We start from the raw sequence: 15,344 nt of genomic DNA, 5'->3' as shown, positions 1-15,344 counted from the left end.
GGGAGACCTCGGCAAATAGTTTTGTTCAAATACAAACATCTATGATGAAATTTGTCGTACAAGTGTGTATGAATGTATCAGTTGATTATTAAAGAAACTACTTAAAAAACATTTTCAGAAATATTTTGTATACTTATAGACACCAATTTTTAAGAAGCCGTTTAAAATGCGTTATATATGATGAATATTTGAGTAAATATATCGCGATTATTAAAACCATTAGTGTCGAAAAACGAATATGTTAACATCCGCAACAAAAAATATGTTAACCCGACATTCTTAGTTTAACATTCGTAACAAACACCATATTTTAATTAAATGTGTAAGTTTATTGCATACACTTTAAATGAGCGTATAAACATCTCTGTAACTTAAACTATAGTGGCTAATTTCTGGAACATAAGATGGGAATTTATGGGCTATGCTCCTTGATCAGGTACAAGTTCAGTTCCCGGCTGTTATGAATCAGGCTGAAGCCGTTCCTGGCCCTTTAAACATGAATATGCTTTGTGCGCAACTTTAATTTTACATTAGTTTTAAACCTTATTTTCCATATTCCTATTTGAACTAAATTGTTATTCCCTCTGTTTAAAGAAAAACCATTGCTGAAAAGGAAATTTAGTTAGGAATAGTAAATAACTTAGATAATTTCTGTGGAGTTTTTTTTTGCAACGGTTATGTATTTAAGATTTACGGTTTTCATGAACTAGCAAAAGAGTTCCTGGTCCATGCATCGGTAGCATTGATGTCGCAATTCCCACGTGTAATCGCATTTGTGCATGTATTAACGAATTTGGTTTTGCTTTAAAAATGTCAGTGTTTTTTACTATGGTTATATTTTGTTATGATGAAAAATCTTTTTAGAATAGTTACAACATTTTTATCAAAATGGAAGTGTTTTGTGTTAAAAATGTATATAAAGAATAATATTGGGTTTTTGCAGTCAATCGTGTGCATAGTGTGGTATACAAACATATTTCGTGGTTAAGGTTATTAAAAGAGTCCATCAAATGAAAAAAAATCTTTTTTTTGTGAAAATTTGTTGTTTTGGTTCAATGGGTAGTTTCTGTTTGTGTTCATAGCTAATTACTGACTGATATTTTGTTTATTTGTGTTTAAATATTAATATTTTCTTCTATAATATGCTAATGTGTGTATTTATTTTGTAATTTTTTTAAATATAAAATGAAAAATTTACTTATATATGTTACTTTGTCTTGTTTTTTAAACTGTAGAATATATAAATATTTAAATAATTTGTTTTTTACTATACCAATTTTTTTATTTAGGTTGTGTTTAAATGCATCATACAATAATTGTAATAAATCTATTTCAACACTAATGTTTTATGCTTAACTCTTTGACGCCAAACTGGTGATTTGTAAGTTACATCATAAGGTTTTTTTTAGAAAAACTTCAAATATTATGCGTTTTAATAAATAAAAATCTAAATTAAAAATGTATTTTGGAAAAAATTATTTAATCCCGCCCTTTGATTAATTTTTGTGACCAGCCGCTACGAGTGCTATTTGAGTGTTTTAAACACTGTAGTTGCAAATCCATAGATTAGTTTTGTCTTAAATTTCATATTACCACATTTTATAAATAAAAAAGTTTTTCTGATTGGTTATAAAAAAGAGGATCTATTATTTATATATAGCCTTTCTGTCAAGACGCATGGCTACGTTTCCCTATACGTTTAAATAGCTATCTGTTAATAATTATAGCTACTCTCGTAATCTTACGGAAAATGATGTAAGCCTATGATGTGAATAAGGTTGTTTCGAAATTAAATTTTAACAGTCATATTTGAATGTTAATTTGGTAAGCGTATTCACGTGGCCTCTGTTCTTGCAGTACCACTTCTTATTGAGTTCTGCTATGTGCGCCTTGTCCGGAACACTAACAGAAGGGATGGGGAATATTTAATTTTGTCTCATGTAGCGGTCGCGACTGTATCTGTAAGTCGCAAGGCCAGGCCACAACCCGCGATAGCGAAAATACCACGTCACGTCACGTCACTAGAGCAACACTAGAGCAACAGCATGTCGTGGGCCGCATGTACCCGCAGCAAGTCGTCGTCTGTGGAGCAGCAACTCGCGACACGCCCAGCGCTGCTTGTCCAGCGTCACACTAGTACTTCCTCAGCGCGACGCGCGACACGAGCGTGGCCAGTTACTTTTCGAAATAACATGTGAATTCAACCTAAATGATATCGCCTATCGCGAAATAACGAACAAAGCAAGAAATCACTATTTCATCGCACCGAAGTAGGGCACTGCCCAGTTTCTGTATGTTCAACATTACTATATAAATGTGCAAAATATATTTTTAAAGTTTCCATTAAAAATATATATTTTTAAAAAATGTCTGGAATATAAAGAAATTTTTCTTAATTTCAGAAAATAACTTCTATAAAATGAAGGCAATGAAATATAAGCTATTTTGGTTTCTCTGAGATTACATCAATTCAAAGTTTGTTTAAATTAATGTCATACTATAAATATTAATAAAACTTTAAAACGAGATTAAAATAACTTAATAAACTAGTATTTCATTAAAAACCAAACAAAATCATTGTTCTTCCAGTTCCATGCACGAAAACCCGTAAATAAATAATATTTGCGTTAAAAATATCACATCCTCATACATTACAGATTTGGTCATGCGACTTTGCCACCACTAACTACCAGTGTACTTCGAATACATATTTCATTTTGCCCGTAATAACAATAAGCCTTCATAGTTGAACCGTCGCCCGGCGAAATGCAACTACCGATCCCTTATGATGCCTTATCTTTATGGCATTACGTCATTACGTAAGACGCCTTAATGCGGCCGTCATAAGTTAATACTGTTACGACTCGCTGTGGGACATAAAGGGTTCGTAAGGATAGCCCAATTAATTTTCCACTATCTTTATTTAAAAACTGCTCTTTACACTCTTATTTACATTCTTTTTTGTGCTGGTATCGGGATGTAGACTGCTATCAAATTATGAAATGACAATATAATAAGGGACTCCGAAACATAAATTTCAATTTCAAGTACGTCGTAGGTTGTGTTAAAATCTTGGACCCCTCTCGAGATAAATATGATGCGTTGCTAATTAAGGCCACAGACAATACAGAGTATTCTCAAGAAAACTATTAGTTAATTCATTGGCGAATAACCCCTTCTTCCACTCTCCAACTTGCTTTTGGCAATGAATCAGTCATTCAGTATTATCTGAAGTCGAATAAATATTTGGGTGCAAGCACTATTACTTAAAATGGTTGTCCCAATCACATCATACAGTGGTTACTTTTAGAATGAAGTAAATAGAAAAAGCAAAACGTCCGTAGTAGGTAAGTTACAACATTTTTCCTATGGCAATGGTAACTTAAAAGTCTGTTGATAAAATACACTACAATCTTAGGTGATGGAAGAGAAATACCACGAGAGGTAGAGAGAAAGAGAGAGAGAGTTAAATGTGTGATTCAGACGTAACACTGACAGAGTGGATATCTGGACAGCCAACAGAGAGCCGCATTTTTGGCCGCACGAGTCACGCTGAAATTTGAACTCAGTTAAAACTTCTGTGTAGCGAAAGAGCAGAAAACACCATTTTGCCTAAATTTCTACAAATCCAAGCTAAAAATAAACACGTAAACGGGAAAACAGCCTTCCATAATTATATCAGCTATTTGTAAAAAGAGTAGGTAGTAAATTACTAACCAGTAACGCATCCAAAAATATGTAGGTATATTTTAAACGAAAATTGTTGGTTTTTTAATGTAGTTTGAGAATATGGAAATACGTTGTGCAAACCACAAATTAATTAAAGTTAAAAAGACAAAAAATATAAAAATACTGCACAAATTTAAACATAACAACTCATACAATTTCTTTATTATCACACTTCAACTAATGGGAATTATTCAGAAATGTACTAACTTACGCGTGACGTGTGACCTCTAACGAGGTAGAGTTGGTAGGACTCTGTTAAGGTTAGTTCTACTCGTAGTAGAATTAACCTTAACTCTGGTTCAAATTCATTTTATCAATCTTGATTTTTTTACCAAATTTTTTCCCCAAAGAACACAGCGCAATTGTCTAATGAACTCGCTGTCACGTTGTAACCGGCTGTCTGGCTAAACTTTTTCTGCATCCCCAATGAACAATGCTTGTGCAATATTATTCAGAAAATAAAAAGGAAAATTGCAGCTTAACTTGTACTTTTATGTAAAGGGAAAATTTAATTTCTTCCTGATCTAGCCCAAAAATGTGCAACGATTTTTAACAAATATGTTTACGAGATTTATTAACTATGAACCCATTTTCTGAACATTAACATTTCTATTTTCTCTATAAAAACTATATTCAACTCAAAGTTTTGACGTGTATTTTACATACATATTGTAGGTATATTCCCCAACACTATTGTTAGTTTAAAGAGAAGAAAGCCTTATTACGCAACAACAGCATTATATGAGAAATTAAAATATTAAATCAATAACATTTTTATTATTTGGCTCAGAGTTCCGTAAACAGCGACGGCAATAGCAGTAACGGAAAAATTATATTTTAAAAACTCGTTTTAAATTTATATTTTTTAAAAGAAGTGTATTTAGTCCAATGTTAAATCATTTTATTTATTATAAATATACAAACAAAAAAATAATATTTTTATGGACACTTATATAACGTATTCATTAAAAACCTGAATAAACTCAATACATCGTTCTAATGTGGCTGGAAAACCATTTCCTGATGTCCATTCAGCGATATGTAGAACTGACAGCACTACCTATACTTTGAGATGTGAACTAAAAGAAAATGTTTATGTAGCCAAAAGAGTGCAGCACTGAATGCAGGCAGTGTAAACAAAATATTTCTCACTACAGACTTTTCAAAATATTTATGCCTTTTCATACAAAATTCTAAGTGACATGATTCGGTGTTGTGTGTTTCTACGTTACGTGTTTCTAAGTTATGACAGTTCTAAGTTGTGTGTTTCTAAGTTGTGATAGTTCTAAGTTATGACTTTCTACGTTACGACATTTCTAAGTTGTGTGGTTCGGCGTTACGTGTTTCTAAGTTACGTGTTTCTAGGTTATGACAGTTCTAAGTTGTGTGTTTCTAAGTTGTGATAGTTCTAGGTTATGACTTTCTACGTTATGAAGTTTCTAAGCTGTATGGTTCGGCGTTACGAGTTTCTAAGTTACGTGTTTCTAAGTTATGATAGTTCTAAGTTGTGTGGTTCGGCGTTGTGTGTTTCTACGTTACGTGTTTCTAAGTTATGACAGTTCTAAGTTGCGTGGTTCGGCGTTGCGTGTTTCTACATTACGTGTTTCTAAGTTATGACAGTTCTAAGTTGTGTGTTTCTAAGTTGTGATAGTTCTAAGTTATGACTTTCTACGTTATGACGTTTCTAAGTTGTGTGGTTCGGCGTTGTGTGTTTCTAAGTTACGTGTTTCTAAGTTATGACAGTTCTAAGTTGTGTGTTTCTAAGTTGTGATCGTTCTAAGTTATGACTTTCTACGTTATGACGTTTCTAAGCTGTGTGGTTCGGCGTTGTGTGTTTCTACGTTATGAGTTTCTAAGTTATGACAGTTCTAAGTTGTGTGTTTCTACATTACGTGGATTGTTACGAGTTTTCTTAGTTATACATGTTCTACGTTGTGACTTTCTACGTTATGTGTGGTTCCCGGTTGTGGGTTGTCTCCCTCTCACGCACGCACGCACACACAGGTAGCCTGCCTCCCCTCCGGCCACGTGTTCCTCCACCACGCTACCTGAGCGGTGGGCGGCGAGCTGGCTTCGCCGAGCGGCAGCACGAGACGGTGGAAAACTTTCAGGATTTGCAGAAATTGCGGAAAAGAAATCTCGGAATTTAAAGCGATGACTATATGTTTTAAATACATGAATTTCTTCAGAAAAAAAAATATCTTTTTTTCTAGACATGTACTTTTTTTCTGTCATTCTCCTAAGCAGTATAAAATGGCCCCAAAGTTGGACAAGTTGGTGATTTTTTATTTCATATTTTGATAGAAAAAAACAAAAATGTAAACGTCTATGCACAATTCGTGTAGTATATTCTCGTGGGTGAAAAATTTTCAGATTCGTAGTGTCGATTAATAAAGTCCCATCATTATTTAAAAAACATAGTGTTCCGCTAACTTCTGATGCTACTAGGGAGGCCCCTTAAGTCGTCCACGATATCACCATCTGGAATGGTCCTGACGAATACTGTCGACGTCTATCGTTTGGTTTATGTGTGCAGTCTGTTGTGCGAGACATTATCTCTTCACCAGAAAATATACGAATTTTCCATATTATTTATCTGGACCTTGCCTTCACACACAATTCTGTAGACTGCTTAAATGGTTTAATCAAATAAAGTATAGCTAAACAGTCTCTTTATACGCCAAAGCGAAGACACAGTAGAATATAGGATGATAATTTCTTAAAAAGTATACGCTCCAAAATGTAGTCTGAAAACTACGGATGATTCTATGCGTAAATTCATACGTCTTGAGGAACATGATATCCTTTCAATAATTCTCATACATATTCCGCAAACGTAATATTTTCTTGACAATGAATCTGTATCCTAATTTCATACCATAATCATGCAACAGTCTAGTGGTTTTAAATGTAATTGAGCTTTAAAATACCTAGCCTTTACTACACTGCTCGGCAATCAATTTTTTTTCAGATCTGCCTAAACATTCCAAAATAAGAATTATTTTTTCAGTCCACAGTCCTTTTTTTTGTGTTTAATAAAATGCAATTTTTAAACGTAAATTACATTGTGACGATATGCCAATTGCTCATAGAGAAATAGACATTACAAATAAATTTGTTACAAAGATAATTCAACCTAATAAAACATGAACATTTATATATTAGTGCAATGTTTGTAATAAACCAAAATTAAAAAAAATACATCATTACTTAAAAGTTACTCTACAACAGACAGCACAGAAAATTACTTAGACGGAATTAGTCAAAAAAATGACTACAGCAGAGATGGACCCAATGAACTGACAATGATGAAACATTTGCGACAATAACAGTGAAACCAATTCTGCCACTGTGCTGTCCAAAGTCATTGTTGGTTTGTATTCACTGTTATTGTCGCACCTGCCTCTACGTTGTTAGCCCACTGTGTCAGTCTTTTGGCTGATTTTGCATGTTTATAAATAATACCACATAAACTTGCATTCCGCTTGATTAGCTTCAGAGATAAGACTTTCATAATAAAACAAAGCTGCCTGCCTTCCCACCCATTTTGCGGTCGAATATAAAAAAGTGGTAAAGGTAAAATACACAAACAATGTTATCATATAATGTGCGTTAATCTTGGTCAGATCCTTATCTTTAGCTTAATTTGCTCAGATGAATTAATTTATTACTATTAAAAACAAATGTACCCCCGTTTAACTGTCTTTGGGTTCGAATGTATATGCTTATTTTCCAAATTTAAATTGCATGCAACCATCTGATTTATGTTTACGAAAGCTGACAACCCCCCTGGAGATGTTTACAGACACTGTCGTCAGAACAACAGTGGCACCTACGTACGTAAGTAGACCATTCGTACTAAGTTAGAGAACTGTTGTATTTGTGACGAGTTACGTGACAAAGACTGTGCTTGTTCAGGGGATGTTTTAAAATCCCTCGGAAGAGTGAAGACAGCTTTGTCACCCTGTAAACACTCGGCCATCCTCGCTTGTTTATTCACCCAGAAGAAACATCTTACCGGAAAACACTTCTTCGGCGATAACGACGAGCTAAAAATCATTTTCCAGGTGTGGTTCCGCGAGCAGACTGCAGAATGTCACAGCTCCATACTACAGGACCAAGTGCCCTGCCATGAACACGTGACAGGAAACCTAAGGTTCATTGATTCCCAATCAATCCTGAAAATGTCTGAAGTTAGCCGCTCGCGGGAGCATCTTTGAGGGGGGAATAAAAATCATTCCTTTTGCGAGAGTAATCAGGTTTAAATGTTTCGTAGAGCATTTTGAAAGTTGCTGAAATAACCCTACCACCCAATCATTTTTGTTGCGATCAACTAGATGTACAAAAAAAGACCCTTCCATAAAAAAAAGTTCAAGGATCTTTTGCGAGAGTTGTTTTAAATTGACATACCTAACAAAAACTACATTTTTTCCCCCGCAAAAACAAATATACATGTGTGTGTGAGCATGAGTTTCAGTATTCCCCAGAGATGTAAAACATCTAACCTTTGCAACAAGTAAATTCATGTGTTCTCATTTTGCAAATATACTTATAATACGAAACTCGGGAACGGAATTTAACGTAGAATTCTTAAAAAAAAAAAAATCCCAGCGTGATAAATAAACACTAGATTCACTGTCGAAGCAGCTACGTCGATATTCGAATCATTCGATTAGCAGAGTGAAATTTCAAAACTATTTAATTGAAATGCAACGATATAAAATTGTAAAGTACTTTCAAAACATACCAAACAACAGCTTTGGACCTGATTTCCTACAAGGAATGGTAGTAAAATACTGCCCATCTTGTTAAAATTCACTAAACAGTTAAGACTCTCAAGTTCCCCTTCGGCTTTGTGAACTTTGCTTAGCGCCATCAGCCACAGATGGCAGCACCGTGGTTACACATTTCCGTTCCAAACGACCAATGTTCCATTCACGAAATCACCTACCAAATTCCGTATATCGAGAGCTAAGATGTTACGCATAGAAAAAAAAAAAGGGGGGGGGGGGTTTGCCTGTAAATTCGGTTTACGCACGATAATTTTACGTGATAACGTCATAAGAAAACTTTGATGAAAAAATTTCATTCTTTTTAATTTACATATATTATTTACAGTTATTGCAAATTTAATTTAAGTAATTTGTTTAAATATAATCACGGACATTTAGTTATAGAAATAACCTGAAATAAAATCAATGTCAATAAATTGTTAAATTGAAATAACGAAATTGGACAAATAAATAAAAAAAATTAAATTGCAGCTTTTAAAAAGCTTGCCTTAACCTGTTTGATATTATAGAAGATTTTCTAGCACGGTGGTTGGCCGGTTCTTGCACGCTCGGCTCAGGCGGAACGTGACAATGAGTCTTGCTTTTTCGTGCGTGCAGCCGGCGCTCATCGATTTATAGACGTTAAGTTATAACGTCAATAAATAACCGAAGGTGAGCCCATGCAACTCATGCTGACTTACGACTCGGAGTCAATGAATAGTAGGTTTCTCGGGCGCATCGCCTGTAATAGACGAGAAGCCTAAGATGTACATCAAGTTCTGTCCCTGCCCGAACACGCCCGAATATTCACCTTCGGCCAACCTCGGGATTTGTTTTATTTTTGCGCAGGAAAAATAAATTCAAATATTAAAAGTAGTCGGTTAGGTTAGCTACATTAAAACACTTTAAACACTATGGACGGTTAGTTAGGTTAGTATAGCTACATTAAAATAAACAGAGAAATATAAATATATATAAATAAACCCGAGGTTGGCCGAAGGTGAATATTCGGGCGTGTTCGGGCAGGGACAGAACTTGTACATCTTAGGCTTCCCGTAATAGACGGGAAGCCTTCTTTTCACAGACGAGAGAGCCAAACGTCCGATCGTGCATCTTCGGTTTTTTTTTTCTTTTTGTTCATTGTAACTCATTATAACTAATGGTCAATTAGGTTAGGTTAGCTACATTATAAATAGTTTAAAACATTGTGGACGGTTGGTTTGGTTAGGATAGCTACATTTAAGATACTGTGAAATCATGTAAACGGTTTCCTAGCGCTGGATAGCTACATATTAAAAAGTTAATTGCTAAGCAACCATAGAATGGTTTTACAGTATTTTAATGTAGCTATACTTACCTACATGGGGTGTGGCTCTCTCGTCTGTGAAATGAAGGCTTCCCGTAATAGACTGGGTGGCCGGAAGTTATCAGAGCGCGGGCCGTGTTGCTGCGCGCTCTGACGACGCGGGATTCCAGGAACGCCGCGGGAGGACGGCCGCCCAGCACCGCCGGGCGACAACATCCACAGAGGTCGTCGATCTGCCAGGAGTCGTGCAGTCGGTCCGCTGGGTCACTCGCTCATTCCAAACTGAACTGATTTACAATCCGAACGAGTTTTTTCTTTTTTTATCTTACAGATCCCTAAACCGTGGCTTATCATGAAATGAGAATAATTTGAAATGTTGCTGTGTTAAGGGCTCCGCCTACCCGGACACACACACGGTGTGCAGAGAATCAGTAAAAAAAACAATGCGATTTCATAAACACTCAAAATATCGGGGTGGGGTCTGCTTACGAAATGCATTTAAGAGTTCGCTTAAGTCCGAAAAGTACTTTTGATTTCGGATTAAGTTTTTAAACTGTATTTTTAGAAGAGTTAAAACAGTTAAAACGTTTGTTTTCAGAGTAATTTTTTGGCGTGAAACAACCAGTACACATTCTTAAACGCACTTAAGGGACTTGCATTACACCTTTATCTTCATTTATTGGCCATATAATTTTATGGTTACGCTCAAATTTCAGTTATCCTGTGACGACGAGAAGACTGCGCGTCAGTTCAGAGCTCTGCGCTTAGAGTTAGAAATGCCAGCGAGCGTCGCGCTTATCATCCCGCCTCACTAACACACACACACCCCTGACGAGGCGGGCCCCTTATATGACTAAGGGCCGGTTTCACAAAGTCTGTTTAAAGTTTCGGTTATCTAATCGAACGATTAATTTAAACAGGACATTAAAGTACTGATTATCATTTGACTGTTTCCCAACGTAGGCTATTTTTAACGAGTGTTTAACTAAACAACGGTTAAGGGAAATATGGCAACCAGGCGATGACGTATTGGATCGCGATTGGCTGTCGTGCTACCTTCGTTTGTTTCCTTTTGGCCAGTGTTTAAGGTTCGGTTAGAGAAAATTGAAAACAAACATCAATATGGACGAAAATAAGCGGCCACGATCCGGAAATTTTCTTGCTTCGGAAACGGAATTACTTATATCTTTAGTGGAAAATTTTACCTAAAACAATGTCAAACACTTCCAACTGTCTTTCTATTTTACATGCTTTATATTAGCTTCACCTGTATGTTTGTTTGTCTGCCCGTCTGTAACTCTTTCGACTAAGAGTGAGTGGCTTATCACTGTAAAATGTCCCACCGATTTCATTATGTTCGTTAGCCGAGCGGTCTAAGGCGCGCGACTTCTGTGACGTCAGCTTTCGGTTTCAGCGATCGTGGGTTCTACTCCCGGCCACGCCGAAATAATAAATTTTTTTTTCTGGTAAATTCTAAGATTATATCCATACATCTAACTGTAAATGATTCGGAGAGACTTTACCATTTCTTTGTGACGTTGCAACTCCAAATAGTTATCTCAGATGGTAATAGGTAGTGTCGGTAACTCATTTCCCTATGATAATTATACATAAATATAGTTTAAAAAACTAAAAAAACATGCTTTTAAAGAATATCAAACTAAAAGGTTAAAAATAAATATAGTTTAAAAAACTAAAAAACATGCTTTTAAAGAATATCAGACTAAAAAGGTAAAAATAAATATAGTTTAAAAAACTAAAGAAACATGCTTTTAAAGATTATCAAACTAAAAAGTAAAAAATAATTTTAAAATTTAATTTATGACAATAGTATATAAGCAATACTAGTATAAATGAGAAAAAAGCATGGGGCGCTTAATATACAAAAAAATATGGCACAAAGCAACAGTGCTAGGACCGTATTTTTGCTAAGCCGAAACCTCATTGCAAATTCACTGTCATTCATTTGAAAGTGATTTGGCCTTACTCGAAATATTCGTGGTCTATTTAAATAATCAACAATTTCTTCATCATCATCTTCAAACAAAATGTTCAATTCATTCGCCATCATCACTGCGGCACTTCAATCAATTATCTCTGCTTTGCACACTATGTGGTTTCAAACAGCTTCAAAAATATACATAACCTCAAAACTATCAGCAGTAGCCAACTAATCAGAACCTCTTCTTGTGTATAACTTAACCATTGGTTACCATCAGTTAATCGGCCGATTACTGTTAACCCTATATTGAGAAACAGGTAATTCTGCTAACCAGCACTTAAATTTTAATCAGAAGATAACCGGACGATAACCAGACTTTGTGAAACCGGCCCTAAAACAGTTCCACTTTAAAACATAAAATAAGAAACCATAAAAAAAACATTTGCAAACCAACTATCTTCGCAGCATGAATCCCAACCAATAGCTTATAAGAGGCTTTGCCAAACTGTGAAATTAAAATAGCAACTTGTTTTTGTAAAAGCTACCTATCCTTACTGCGAAGTATAGCTGTTTAGTTTCAAATGTTGCTACATTTTACACATTCTGCGGGACAGTACACAAAATCTATCAACGTTGGTAGCCATCTACACAATGGACACAATTTTTATGTCACTTCGGAAAGCGCCTAGAGTTAAGTATGGTACGTGAAACTTCCACTTTGAAAATCTAGATAACAAGTGTTTTGGAAAAAAAAGTTAACAGGAGCAGCGCGTCATATGGCAATGTTTGTATCTGTTACTAAAGCTTGCTATTTTTACATACCTGTTACAATTTTACAAGTTGCTATTTAACAGCCCACCTCTAGCTCTATCAGCCTGTTTGTGCCTGAGGACGGTAACAGATTTCAGTTCCATTGTCTTAGGAAACCCACTGTGTTCATCGCTGCGGAGTCCAGAATATATGTTTTGTCACATCACCGTGATCGCCCGAGGGTCTCTGTGTTGTCGTGTTATCTATGTCATCTGTTTAGTATCGTCCTTGGGTTATTCTTTTTTGTCGTTGTGTTAGCCAAGGTCGATATTTTGTCTTCATTTGCTGTTCTTCTTTCAACTGTCTCGTCGTAGTTAGCTAATTGTGTCCATCTGAGGTATAATAATTAATTTTTTTTGACCAATTCCTTCCATAAAAATTTCAGTGATTCAATTAAAAAAATTTTGACATCACAGTGTTTTGGCATGTTTTCTGCGTGTTTGCATGTTTATGTTTATTGCTTGTTATTGAGGTTTCTTATGTTTGGCGTGTGCCAAAAGTGCATCTTGAATCAATCTTTTTGTAAGAACCATTCCAAGGACTTCAGAAACACGTCGTACTACCAAGAGATTGTCCAGGCCTAGTTCCTCCCTCCCCTTTACTGCTGGTGACCTTAGCAGCGTCCGTTGAAACAGCGAGGTCGTGCTTATCGCGAGGTCCATAACAACCCTCCACGCAGGCTGCAGGAGCAGGCAGGGAGCTAGCCAAGTGCGGCCCGCGACATACAACGTGATCTTCCGCACAAAGCCCGGCATAGCCTCACCACCTCCTCCTCCTAGAGCTGAACTCTTGAGGGTATTCTAGAAGCACTACTTTGATCTATTTACTTTACAAGCATCTATCAGCATGATAAGATGACATTGGAAAGTTTTTGGCCTTAGTTGTTCCAATCTGCCTTATGAATGTTTAAACCATTATGTGGGCCCTTACCAAGACTAACATATCCATTCTGATATCACCGCCGTGCCAGCATCCAGTATCCTTGTCATAATTTTTTCTTTTTTTAATCCATTTCCATTTTGTGTCAACACACAATAAAATGGCGGTGGATGATATTACATTTGCTGACATTCCGCGTTTAATGTCTTACATGCCATCTGTGTCAGGACGGTTGCGCGACACACGACATGTAACTTAGGTCCACACCTCATAAATCCATCAATACTCCCCCAGGCATGTGATCCCGTTAGGGTGTTATATTGGTTAGGAGAAAGATGGGACTTTTACATGCCTGACACTGTTACCAGTGCCAAACATGGGTTCCGCGAACCGGGAAATAGATTCGCCATTTCCAATCGCAGCATGTTACTGGCGAGCGCACGGCTAGGTCGAGAGGTTGAGGAGACCCATCCCAACATCGGCCCCACCGACCCGCCCCCAGCTCCGCCGTGAACCCCCAGACCACCTACAGAGCTAGCCTCCTCTGTGGAATCTGAATAGAACCGTCACGGAACCATAGCTCACGACACACGACAGCGCGCCGGGCGGGAAGTCGCCCGCCGGGTGGACGTCACATCAGCTGCCCGCGGTCCCCGCCGCGACCGCCAGGAGCGCTGACAGCATGTGTGGTCTAGAACATCACTGCGGGGACCCGGGTTCCGACCCAGTCTGGCCAACCACTCTCAGTACGAACAAAGTATTCAGTTACACGTGTTGTGACTGATAACTCAATAATCGTATCTGGCTGAGAATTCATCACCAAGGCCGTTATTACAAGACACAGAAATAAGTGTTTAGGTGTTGAATATGCTACACCTATACCCTAACCACATTATTTATGGTGCACGACAGGACACGGCCAGCCCTTATTTTTATTGAACTGGAATTTTTGTGTTTTATCTGTTGCCGTTCTGTTCCCAAAATTTCCGTGCATGCGCAGAGCTCACTTTTGGGTGATTTCGTCTAGATGGCGGGCACGCATCTGCTGCCACTAACTCGTATATTGTCATTTTTGTGATCATCGGAGGACGTGCCAAGCTTGTTGGTGTGCCGAATGAAAATTTACGGTAGCAAAATGATACTGGGACATATTATATACACTTTCGTGTTCGTAACAAGAAATAATTGCATCTATAATAATACTTTAAAATATTATAAAGGCGTTCTAGTTTTGTAAGATGGTACTGCTATCACTGTAATTTGCCGTAACAATTGCATCGGTCCTTGTGAAACTTTCGCTAGAATTCTTTTTAACCAGTTTCTAGCTTCGCACAGGGCAACGTTTATTTAAACGGGTGTCGATTATTTTTTCTTGCAGGGATTCGGTTTGGACACATTCTGAAGTACGGCCCGCAAATTAGGTTTGGGCAGTATCCCAACAAGGCAGTACTTATTTGCTACCTTGCCCGAACTTATTGGAATATCGCCCTTAAATCAGTAAATTTATAGACAATTCGGTGGAAATCCCTGGGTGATCAGTGAATTTCAGCTATTTAAAATTAAGTGTATTCAATCACAGATTAAGGTGAAGCATGTTTTACGAATATGTAATAGAATTTCACTGATTTGTCGATGGAGGGAGAGGTGTAGTGGACTAGACTTTAATCGTAGCTGGACTCTCGTTCCAGAGTACCCGAGATCGAATCTTTTACCAGTTTCCCGTGTTTTCTGGAAGTGACTCCAGCCAAATACTGGGATGGTTACTTAGAACAGGCCACGGCCGATTCCTCCTCAATAAAGAAAAAAACTAATAAATACAATTCACTGGTATAGAGAAGTTCCCAAAACTAAAATATTATCGAGTTCCAATTTTGGTTTCCTAAGTTTTCTTAGAAATCATTCCAGG

This window comes from Bacillus rossius, chromosome 12 (genome assembly GCF_032445375.1).
Source record: "Bacillus rossius redtenbacheri isolate Brsri chromosome 12, Brsri_v3, whole genome shotgun sequence".
NCBI lineage: Eukaryota > Metazoa > Arthropoda > Insecta > Phasmatodea > Bacillidae > Bacillus > Bacillus rossius.
Note: the sequence above shows the minus strand (reverse complement) of the source record.